Here is an 11,635-nt window from a genome sequence, read left to right on the forward strand (position 1 = left end):
AGAAAGAGACGGAGAGAGACAAATGGCAGATGAAGAAGATGATGGAGAGAGAGAATAGGAGGATCTGAGATTTAAAATAAATTGCTGGAAGATTCAAAAAGACTTCAGTCGTGATTGATTACCAGAAGTGTTTTTCACGTGTGACTCATTGAGGTTGCTCTATTCAGGCGTGTTTTTATATAAAACAAAAAAGAAAAAAAAGAAAAGAAAAGACGAGTCTAAAAAAAAAGTTTGTCATGACAGTCAGGCTGCATGTCGTCACTGTGAGGTTTGTTCTGGTGTGGGCTACGCTGTTTTATCAAGCTGTCTTGTTTTTGGTTTTCTTGGGTTTTTTTCTTTTTTAAATGCTGAGGTACTTTTTGCTGGAGTCTGCTGAATTGTGAACAGTGGTGGGAATTTGGCACATGAAGAACGTGTTCTAACTTATGCGTTTTCCAGACTGTTATCCACACACATACTTGGCAAAGATCACCAGTTGTCATGACAGTATTTTGAGAATAAGTCGAAGGAAATCATAGTTGTATGTAGCACCATATGCTGGATTAGCTGTCAGCAATTAAGAGATATTAATTATATTACTACTAATACTAATAGTGTTTTTTTTTTCTTGGAATAGTTCCAAGAAATATAATAACTTGGGGTTTGACCAATGCAATCATATATTTAAAGGATGAAAGTGATAGTGACAGAGGAAGGTGGGACATGTGTTGTCCCGTACAGGACAAAATCATTAGGATCAAAATACAGGATGTCCTGGCCAGAACAGAGCAGTTGGCAACCCTAGTCACAGTGAAGTGGGTGTTGATACAGATTTACTTTCGACTTCAAATTTAACAACAACCTCACGTGGGCAGGTTAGACATAGTCACATGGTTGAATGTGGCCCACCGTCCAAACAGTGGCCTACACTACCATAGCTTTCTACCTGCAGCTGTGCCAACAGTTTGTAAATGTAAATAATATATGTATACGTATGCGGGGACTGCAAATAGTTCTGCTGAATAATTATGTGAGTAAATGGGTGGGAGTGAGTGAATGTAATGTAGTGTAAAGTGTTTTAAGTAGTCATACGTAGAGACAAGAAAAGCTCTGCATAAACAGAGACCATTTACCATTTACTCGCTAATTATTTCATTGTGAATCTGGAGCGTGTCCACATTCAAGTACCAGTGCATGTACTCTAACACAACTCTTTAAATTTGACATTTTTAATTTGTTTGTTTTTTTACTAGAAATTCGTTTTTAGCTTCTTTGTGACATTTTTTGCAGCTTCAAAACCTCTCTCCAACTTCTAACACCATCTTCCTGTTCTGTGTATACCAGAGAAGCATATAGTAATGCAGCTCTTTGATGTAGGAATATGACACACTGTGGTGAGGCTAAAGGACAGTGTCGCAAGCTGCATGGAAAATAGTGAATAATGGAGATTGGATGGTGGTGAAAGCAGGCAGAAAAATAAAATGTTGATGACACGGTCAGTTCTTTCTCACCTGCACTGACAGGAAGCGAGAAAGACAGTCTGCTCAGCAAACCAATCACTCTCTGAGGAGGCAGCCTTTATCGTGTGTCGCCAGGCAGATAAGTGCAACACACACACAAGTAGGCGTGCTCAAGGAATTTGGACTAAATACAAGCTTCGTTTTTGTAGACAGTTGCCAAGTACTCATCAGCGATATTATGTAAACATAATTTATTATATGGTTCATGAAACGTTTCAATTACATATGATATCTTCAGAAAAACAAAAGTAAAAACTTGGCCAAAAACACTCATCAGTATTTAGTATTTAATGAAAACTACACTGAAGTGATTAAATAACTCCTAAAAGAATAACGCACAATACATATATATAGACATATACATGAAACTCAACATACACACAATGTATATACGTTGAGGTGTATGTAAAATTAGTTTATTTCCCTTCGATTTTGGTTTTGGAGCAACCCAGAAATACCATGCAGCACTATTAGTCAGCAGGGGCTGTCTCCAAACTACTCGGTAGTTTCTTTCTTACTTTCCTCCTTACTTGTCATTTTGGACATTAGATTCACTTCCTAATGTCACTATTTTGATTCTCTATACAAAATGCTTACATTTTAAAGAGGCACAAAAAGGACATGTTAAAAATGTTCAATAAGTTCAATCAAGTATTCTTTTTTTCACATCCTTCTCTAGGGCACCAGACCAAAATAACCAAGATCCCATCCACCAAGTAGTTGGGTTCATGATGTCACATTTTTGCTGCAGTTTGTGGAACAGTTAAACTAATGTTGAATACGAGTAGGAACAGCACAGCAGATAAAACAAACAAAAAAAAAAAAACAAAAAACAAAAAAACGATTTTATTTTAAACCAAAAATGAATGAACAGAAGAGACACATTTAGAGCAGGACAGATGTGTGTGCACTGACTGACAGATTTTTGTAGGTCACCGAACAGAAGAAAACTATACAGACAACTCAGCATTTTTGACTGTCTCTCTGCAGCAGCCACTGCTGAGTTACTGGAGTTTATACATCCGCATTTTCCACTGCTTTTTTCTCTTGTTTGTCTGTTCGTCCTATAAAAAGTGGCAGCTGTGTGATTTATGTCGCTTAATATAGCTACTTAAAGTCAATAGACACCAATGGTGGCGTCCGTGGACTTGGTAATGATCGGCCATCAATTATCAGTGGTGTGTGTGTGTGTGTGTGTGTGTGTGTGAGAGAGAGAGAGAGAGAGAGAGAGCCCAGCCAGCAGAAGGCCTGAATAATAATTATCTGGTGCTTTGGGTTCAGTTCTCACTCAAAAGTGTTTGCAAGAAGAAAAACAAGTGATGCCCTAAGATAAATATTTTGTTTCATCATACGTGGTGTTTTGTATCCATAGACATCATGTGGTTTTTTTTTAACGGTCATTCCTCTGTTTTGTCAGCCTGACCCTTTAAAATGACTCAGCGCATTAGAGTGCTATTGCTCTGTGATTTATTCTTTCAGTACAGTCTTCTTTGACGTGGGAGTATTTCACTTTTTGTGTAAGTTTCCAGTACATTAAGCTTGCTAATTTCTCTTTCAGGCACAATCATTTATAAAGTTTAAGGCAAAAGAGTGTGTCTTCTATGTCATTTCGACAGATTTCCTACCATGAATCAGATGTCACACATTCTCCAGGTTATGGCCCAGCACGGCAGCATCTGTCAGTGCTCCTCACATACTGATCAAATATGGACCATTTGTGCTGCTAATTCCACTCTGCCACCCATGGAAATGAGATACCACTGCCTACTGGATGCAGTGTTAATGTAGCAGCGTAGCCTTGCCTTGTGTTTTAGCACCTCAGCAGTCGACACTGTGGTTGCAAGCTGTTGTAGGGGTGATGTGTTTATTTCCTATAGTGCAGTTTGCTACCACTGTAAGAGGAATTACGGGGTCAAATGGAGGTGTGCGGTGCCATCGGCTGGGAGGAGAGATGCTCACAGGTCTGCTACAAACTGTGAAGTCCCTGGTTCTACTATAGGGTGTGAGGTGTAGAGGACCAGGCACAAGCGTGTGCATGCAGCGCTGTTCAGAAGCGGGAGTGTGTCAACCAGGAGGCTAACAAAGCAATGTGGTAACATATGTGGGTAAAATCCAAGCAGTGCAGGCAGGGGGCCACTGGAAGCAGCTGCGTTAGTGGAGGCAGCATTGGCGCGTTGATCATGCTAACCTGTGTGCCGCAAAGTTCTGCCAGGGTGGTAGCAGGTCTGCGGTGGTGCAACATGTTCCCTCAGCCATCCATCTGTCAGCTCTCGCTCAGAGCGCAGCATCTTTCACCTAATAATATAATGTTTTCATTATATTTCTCCATATGGGAGCTATAGCATTTTGTGTAGCCCGGCCAGGCGAGCAGAGAGAAGGAGGAGGAGCGCTGAGATCCCTGCAACTTGTTCATATGAGTGTCCATCTGTTTCAAATCTGCTGCCCTCACAGTCAGGAGCTTCTCTCAGATATATGGAAGAGATGATGTGTGAAAATAACTTTTGCACTGAAACATCAACAGGAATTGATACAAATCACACACACTATTTTTGGTAAAATTATAAAGTCACCCAACATGACTGAAATCATTTTTGTACAGAGAGGTGGTGTCAGTCTTAATTAGTTCTCACAGTCACAGTAAAATGAGTCTCTTTAAAATAATCACACAATAAGTTGGACAGTGTTTTAACATTTTTATGGCATGAAGAGTAATTACAGTTAATTAGTGTGTTTTCTCTCATTGCGTGTGATTTACGCCCCGGTTTGACTGGAAATGATTGCCAGTGTATCGCCCTCACAGTCTATTTTAAGTTTTCTATTGTTCTGTGTGGTATAGAGTTTATAAAAACGAATAATATTGTTGAAAATAATGTCTTCAGGAAATGAGAATACGGTTAACTGACATACTGTACCTAAAGAACTTTGTGGTTTGTGGTGGTAATAATATATTTTTTAATCAGTATTGTTATGTACATGTAGCTTTAAATAAGAGAGAATCTCAATTATGTTTAAAAAAATAAACATTCAGACATGACAGTAGATGGTTGACAGCTTGATGGACCAAATGGAGCCAGGCTGCAGGTTTTACATTTTCTCACTGTGTCCCACTGCAGCTAGGTACCAAATGACCTATGGACCGGTACCGGTCCGCAAACCTGGGGTTGGGGACCCCTGATCTATAGAGTCTTCCATTTACAACCGAACTGTATTGCTGATGTGGCCCCCGGCAGAAATGAGTTTGACACCCCTGCTCTAAACCATTGTGTGTAAGGCAGCTTTCAATCAGCCTTTGGAAGAACATCTCACACCACCGATCTTCCTCAGTTCCTCTAAAACATGGAGTGCTGTTACTGTTGCTCCACTCCAGGACTGTGATGTCACTAACATGTGCTGTCAGAGAAGAACTACCTTGTGTGTACTATAAGACTCCACACCTCTAACACCCTAACATGGCCACCAACCATTTACTGTACTGTGCACTTCTTTACCTCATCTCCAACACTTTGTCTCACTGAAAAAATATATTACCTTGTACTTACAGTACTTCAAGGTCTTCTACAGTACAGAAGCTGTTATCTCCCAGTGCTTAATATAAAACACTGCCAAATAACACATAAATGCAAACAGTTAACAAATGTGTTTTCATGAGATGTTAGTGTCAAGTATGCTCATTTATGTTAAACAAGTACAGTACCATGGAATGTGAAAGTAAAATATGCTTATTTAGGATTAAGAAGTACAGGTCTTTAGATTCTAGACAGAAAAATAGAACATTGGAAAGCATTAACAGATACATGGATTGATGATGAACATGACAGAATGTTTGAATGGCCAGTTATGGACAGATGATTTATTCCGTTGGTCTGTTTTCTTTGATGGATGAATGGTGGGACGAGAATTAGATTAAATGGTGATGTGTGTTTGGTTGGTTGATTGTTGAATGAATGTACAGATTAGATTGGTGAATAAAATGTGATTATTGGGTTGATAGGTGGATGGATGGATAAAATAGCATTGCTGGAAGGATGGATGAAATGGGATTGTTGGATGAATTGTTGGATGGATGATGAATAGATATGGATGTGACAGGCTTGTTAGAAACATATGTCCAAATCTATCTATTACTCATTTGAGAGTGGGCAATAGTTGATGCAGCACTTACTCAGAGGTCACTGTGTGGTCAACAGTCCATAGCATAGCAAACAAGCAGTATTTATATCAATACATATTCTTGAGTACTTTAAAAACTTTGTTCCGTGGTCAGGTTTTACAGACGTTGCATTTACGTGGACTGTATTCCAGGCTTTGTGTGTGTGTGTGTGTGTGTGTACAGTGCCTACAGTGAGTGTTGTATTGACTCTGACCAGCAGGAGGCTGTAACCTGCACCATCCACACTCTGTAATCACTGCTGTTTATGACTGCATAAATCTTCCTCACACACACACACACACACCCTCCTTCTATTTCTTCTTCCTTCAATTTTACACACAAACACACATGTTTATAGCTCCTGTCTGTCTCAGACTGTGTGATTATTGCCGTCTGGGTCAGGGCTCTTATCAGTGCTGTGATGGAGGTAGCTGATGGGGACTCACACATCCACACACGCGGACACACACCTTTGTCCTTGCTGTTTGTCTCAGTCTTTTTTCCTCATCTTTTCCTTCTTTTTTCTTCGACTCTCTCTGCTGTGCTCTGTCCTTCCTCTGGTACAGCTGTGGTGCTGTGTCTCTGCTCACCCTGTGGAGCGGTGTGCCAGTTCAGGAGATTGGCGTTAAAACCAGACATGAGCTCATCGGCCCAGCTGGGCAGACAGCCCATTACAATGCTCAGCAGGGCCCTACCGCAGGGATGAAAAGAGCTCAATACCTGCTGATTATCTACTCTTTTTCTGTGTCTTTCAACATCACTGCGTTTTGCTTTAACTGTTTCTTCTTCTTCTTCTTGTTCTCCTTCTCTTTTCATCTGGTCTCGTCTCTTTCCTTTCCTTGTCTCCCTCAGTCTTCTTATAAATGATTCTTTTTAACCTTGCTACTTCTTTTATCCTGTGCTTCCTCTTTTCCCTCTCATTTCTCTTTTCCATCATCTTGACTTTGATTTGTTTTTCTTTTCTTCTACTTTTCACTTTTCATTCTCATCTTCAGATATACAAGCTACCTCTACTTAAAGGTTCTGTCTTCTCCTTGCGCTACCAAACTTTATGTAGTATGGTAGTGGATGCTGTAAGTGCCAGTTAACCTGAGACACTGTTAATGAATAAGACCAGGTTCTACACCTGCAACTCATGGTGTGTCACTTTAATACCGTTATGTCAACAGTGTGAGAATGTTCAGTGGACACATTACCAGTTCAGTTGTTAGCAAGCAAGCTAAACAATACGGCAGCACGGACATATTTAATAATGTTTTGGGGTTGAATAGTTTTGTTTTGTTGAATTGTTGCTCATGACTAATACTGCTTCTGTGCCCGAATAAAAACAACTGTCACTGACACACATCAAAATTGCAGTAGAGGGTTGTCTGGCATAGTCTAGCATGTCAGGTAATAATTGTTAAAATTTGATTTTTGAAAAAGTAACAACACTCAATGTGTGGTCAGTGTTTATTTATCACACTTCCTTATTTTATTTTTTTCTATCTATTTGTCTTCTCCTTCTCTTTGACTGTGTCTCAAACACACACAAACACACGCACCTTTCACCCTGTGCTGAGGTTTGATTGCAGTTCTGCATGAAGTGTATGTACAGCTGTGTCCAGTGTGTAGAAATGACCATAGCTAACGCACCTGTGTGGACAGGATGTGACAAGGCGCTGCAGCCAGCCCAGGGCAGGAAGCAACAAATATGATGTGGCATGCCAGACGTTTTTATTGAGCACAACTCTCTGTTCTGCAATTTGACTGTCTGGAATGGCCTCTCTGCTACTGCACTCCTCTACCAAGACGCTGAGCACCAGTCGATGAAAGCACGCGCTCTCTCTTCCTCTCTCTCCTTCTCTCAGCCTCTTGGTTTCAGCAGCTGCTGAGATGCATTGCGGTTAATTCATGAATCTCATTTAGCCTCAGTGACAAGACTGAGTCATATCCTTCTATTGTTCTGACATGTGCAATAGCATTCAGTTATAGTGACTCGACACAGAAGTCACGGGGTGTTTGGAGTTATTGCTCCAACTGCGCATGTTATGATGAAGGCAGAATGGATCGTCGTCAGCTGCGTCTGCTTTCTTCACATAAAGTGGGTTCCATTATACAGACGACATGCTCTGGAAAGATTGTTTAGATAAACTGGCATCAGTCAATATGGTTTACTGAAGTCTGTTCCCCTGTTGTCAGAGTGCTTCTACACAGAAGCATCTCTGTGTAGAGATACTTCTTTACTTAACAAAAATTATCCCACAATAAAATACTACCTTTGGTGGTATAATTTAAAGGCTGTGATGGGCCTGTGCACTGTAGTCTCAGCAGTGACAGAGTTCATCTCCCCATATCCTCCTCTGTGCCACCTTGTGGCCTTTGCTAAAACCTTGAAACTGTTCTAGGGTCACAGATGGCTTTCTTAAAAAACAAATATCTATACATATATTAATAATAAAGTAACAGACAAACGATCATACTTAGGTTTACCATTTCCTAGCTGAGCCACCAGATGGCGCTGTAAAGCAGACTGTAATTGAACAGCACACATTGACAAACGAAGCAGCAGTTACAGACACAGTAAACTTATAAATGTCCGTTTGGGTCGTTCAGGCTCTGTGATAATGGTCTGCAATACACACACACTCACTCTATAGAGACATTGAGGTTTATATGAAATATGACTTAGACAGTCAGAACTATGTGTACACTTAAATAAATATTTGTAGGCAATAAATTAAACTACTATATTACAATAGTTAACTGGTGTATATTTTACTTTTGACTTGTCAAATCATATCCGAGTCACTGAATATAAATGTAATATGTTATACAGTCCAAGCGGACAGCTGACGGACTACGAATTGGTTTTCTCTCTGTCACTCCGAATTCCCTCACCTAGCAAGTAAGTGTTTCACATATCTCAAGTGGAACACTTCTGCATAATGTCTGGTAACAGCCGCCATTATGCATGATATACCAAAAAATGTGGATCAGGTGTTTGTGAGGGTCAGGGATGGTTCAGGTTAAGGACAGGTAAGGGTTGGGTTCTAGTTATTTAGTGTGGATGTTGCATATGAATGTGTGTCTATGTGTACATAAGCTAACACCCGCCAGTGGTGGGGGTTTGCAAAGGGGGGAGGTGGTAGACTAGAGTGCATTTGGTATTCTGCCGGGCCCAGTATTTATCTGTCTGTTGGCTGTCTAGTCTGGTCTGGCCTGTTAGTGGTGTCACCCTGCCTGCTCCCTTGGGAACTAAATTGATGATCCAGACAGAGTGTGTGTGTGTTTTGTGCATGTGTGTATGTGGCAGTGGTTTGGTGTCTGTGAGTGCACAGAAGATAATGCAACAGTTAGAATCAATGCTTGTCTATATTTTTTGCATTCAGAGGGGTTTTTTGTCTGCATGGAAACGTGTGTGTATGTAACTGACCTCATATTAGGAGTGAACAAAACCCATTCACCCACACACGTGTGGGTGAATGGCTTGATGCTGCTGCATTAACTGACAAGACATTAGGACCTGCATTTGTGGCTTTAATAGAACTCATGACCGCTTATTATGACACGAAAATTGTATCAGAGTCAGGCATACATTTTTGCTGTCATACATTTTTTCTATCAATGATAATTGTTCTTTTTTGTCAGACGTAAACCAAATCAAATATAACATTTGTTTCTTAAACGACAACTCGGTCTAGAAACCTGCTGGTACAAAATGTTAGCCAGAGCTGCTCTCTCTGATTTGTACTGCTCATTTTATTTATAGATCTGCTAAAATGTACGTGTGTGTGAGTCCATGCGTGTGTTGGATGTCAGGTTGCACAGTAGAGTCAGATGAGAATACGAAATATATGTGCACTTGTATGTGGTAGGGTGGAGTAAGGGAGACTATATGTAGCACGTGCCCTGGAACCACAGGACTAGCAGGGGTGTTACCTCAAGGTTAGCCAATTCAAAGAAATGTCTATATTGGCTGCAGCCGCCTTTACTCAAAGTGCTCCCTGCACTCCAGACTAATCACTCCCCCATCCTTGCACTCTCACTCAATGTCAAACAGGCCTTGTGCTAGCAGTCTGAGGAAAGCACCCCTCCCCAACTTACTCATGTGTGTCTAGACACTGCAACACACACACACACACATAACCTCTGACCCATCCCTTTCAAATGCTGCCTTCAAGTCATACCTTTCTGCTTCCCACTTGTATCTTTCTTTGTGATTGCCAATACATACATTTACCTTTACGCATTTAACAGACACTTTTATCCAAAGCGATTTACAAGAGGTGCTTCTAGTTAAAAATTAGTGACTAATGTAAAAAAAATCAGTTAAATTAACATATTTTATTCTATTATATTCTATTTTGCAAAGGCTCACAGTAAAAACTTTTGATAATAAGTTTAACACATTATTTTTTTGTCTGCTTTAAGCAAAGACACAATTGTGCTATAAAACATACACAACACTCCGAGGTATGAATAGTCTGGAGGTGGTACAATAGCCAATTAATACATTCTGCAGTTTAAACATGCAAGACGCTTCATGAATATTAACCAGGGTCTGCAGACAGCATTTAGACAGTGGCCTGTGCGTTAAATACTGTCTAGTCCTTTTTCTTTGGCATTTTAATCTGACTTTCTCAGGTCAGTAAGCTATTTGTAAAAAAAGAAACAATATTGGGTTAATACAAAACAGACTGTTGTTCATAGTTGAATGTATGTTGAATATTATTGTCTTTTTGCCTGGTCAAAAAGAACACGGCTGCTCACTCATTTGAGGCAATGTTAAAATAAATGTTTACCACAATTACAAAATTAGCATTATCTGCCAAGACGGTTGTGTGTGTGTGTGTGTGTGTGTGTTTGGGTGGAGGGATAAGCACCACATCTACAGTATGAATATTTCCCAATCTGGTGTGTCATATAATAATCCATTCAGCATGATTTTCATATGGAGTGACAGTCTTAGTCCTTGGGCAAGACGCTTAACCCCAAGAGGCAACAGCCTGCCCCCTCCTAGTGCCAGCTTTAAGCCGAAATAAATTGGGAGGGTTGCATCAGGAAGGGCACTTGGCCCAAAAACCTGTGCCAACATATCTCAATTATTTGCTGAGGCCACTTCTGAACAAATTGTTAAAAACATTTACTTGTTAAGCATACAGCCTGGAGTATCCAGGTGTTCGTGTACGTTTTCTGCTTTTTACCAACAGAGGAGATTAAAAAGACCACAAAAAACAAACAAACAAACAAAAAAAAAAAAACAGTATGATAGCAGAAAAAACATTCCAGATGGTGAACACAAGATCAACAGCTTTCACCTGTTAGAAATACCAGACAGGGATTTCTTTTATATTTTTCTAATGTTTGACTTTTATTATTATCTATTTACTAAATTAATAAGTGTACTATTTCAGCATATCATACAATTGATGTCTACTGTCGGTCATGATAGTAGTCGATGTGCATGACTGGTCGTTTTCTAAAATTTTGGCCGCATGAAGTCTTGAAGAGTTCAGACATTTCTGTCTGCTCTGATGGTCAACACCTCCCCTGTCTGGCTCCTCCTTTTAAGTCCTCTGATTAGACTGTGGAAATGTCTGTCAGACACTGGGGGCGGGGCTTGTGGTCACTGTGTCGGCTGTGCTCTAGTGTAGAGGACAGCTGCTGCTCGCGGCGGCAGAGGAAAGAAGGAAGGAAGGAAGCAAGACAGTAAAAAAGGAGCAGACAAAACTCTGCACACAATGCGCTAAACACGGGCAATGGTTCGCCTCCAGACCGCTCGTTAGTTAGCTTGCACCGTCGTGTATTTTATATTTCAAGAGGAATATGGCGTGAAGAAAACCGTGGGAAATAAGTGCGAAACTGTTCGTCGGCGGCGGACTCTGCTACAACTGCCGGAAAGTTTTTGTCTCTCTGTGTGTGTTTGTGTCCGCCCGTGTGTGTGTGATCTCTCTCCCCCCCGTCGGGGGGCCCCCGCCGGGGGCGGCGGCGCCCCCCCCCCGGC

General features: G+C 40.7%; 1 protein-coding gene across 3 annotated transcripts in view; it reads left to right on the forward strand.

The window, feature by feature from the left end:
• Window positions 1-11,635, forward strand: part of LOC103388892 (low-density lipoprotein receptor class A domain-containing protein 4) — a 166,640-nt gene that overhangs the window by 121,996 nt on the left and 33,009 nt on the right. The window contains exon 1 of one of the 3 annotated variants that reach the window (XM_008324095.3): window positions 10,956-11,601. The exons of the other annotated variants lie outside the window; for them this stretch is intronic. The gene's annotated coding sequence lies outside the window, so the exon portion shown is untranslated. Of the gene's footprint in view, window positions 1-10,955; window positions 11,602-11,635 lie in introns of those variants that run through there. 3 annotated transcript variants of the gene reach the window in all.

The sequence above is a fragment of the Cynoglossus semilaevis genome, chromosome 13 (genome assembly GCF_000523025.1).
Source record: "Cynoglossus semilaevis isolate Cse_v1.0 chromosome 13, Cse_v1.0, whole genome shotgun sequence".
Lineage (NCBI taxonomy): Eukaryota > Metazoa > Chordata > Actinopteri > Pleuronectiformes > Cynoglossidae > Cynoglossus > Cynoglossus semilaevis.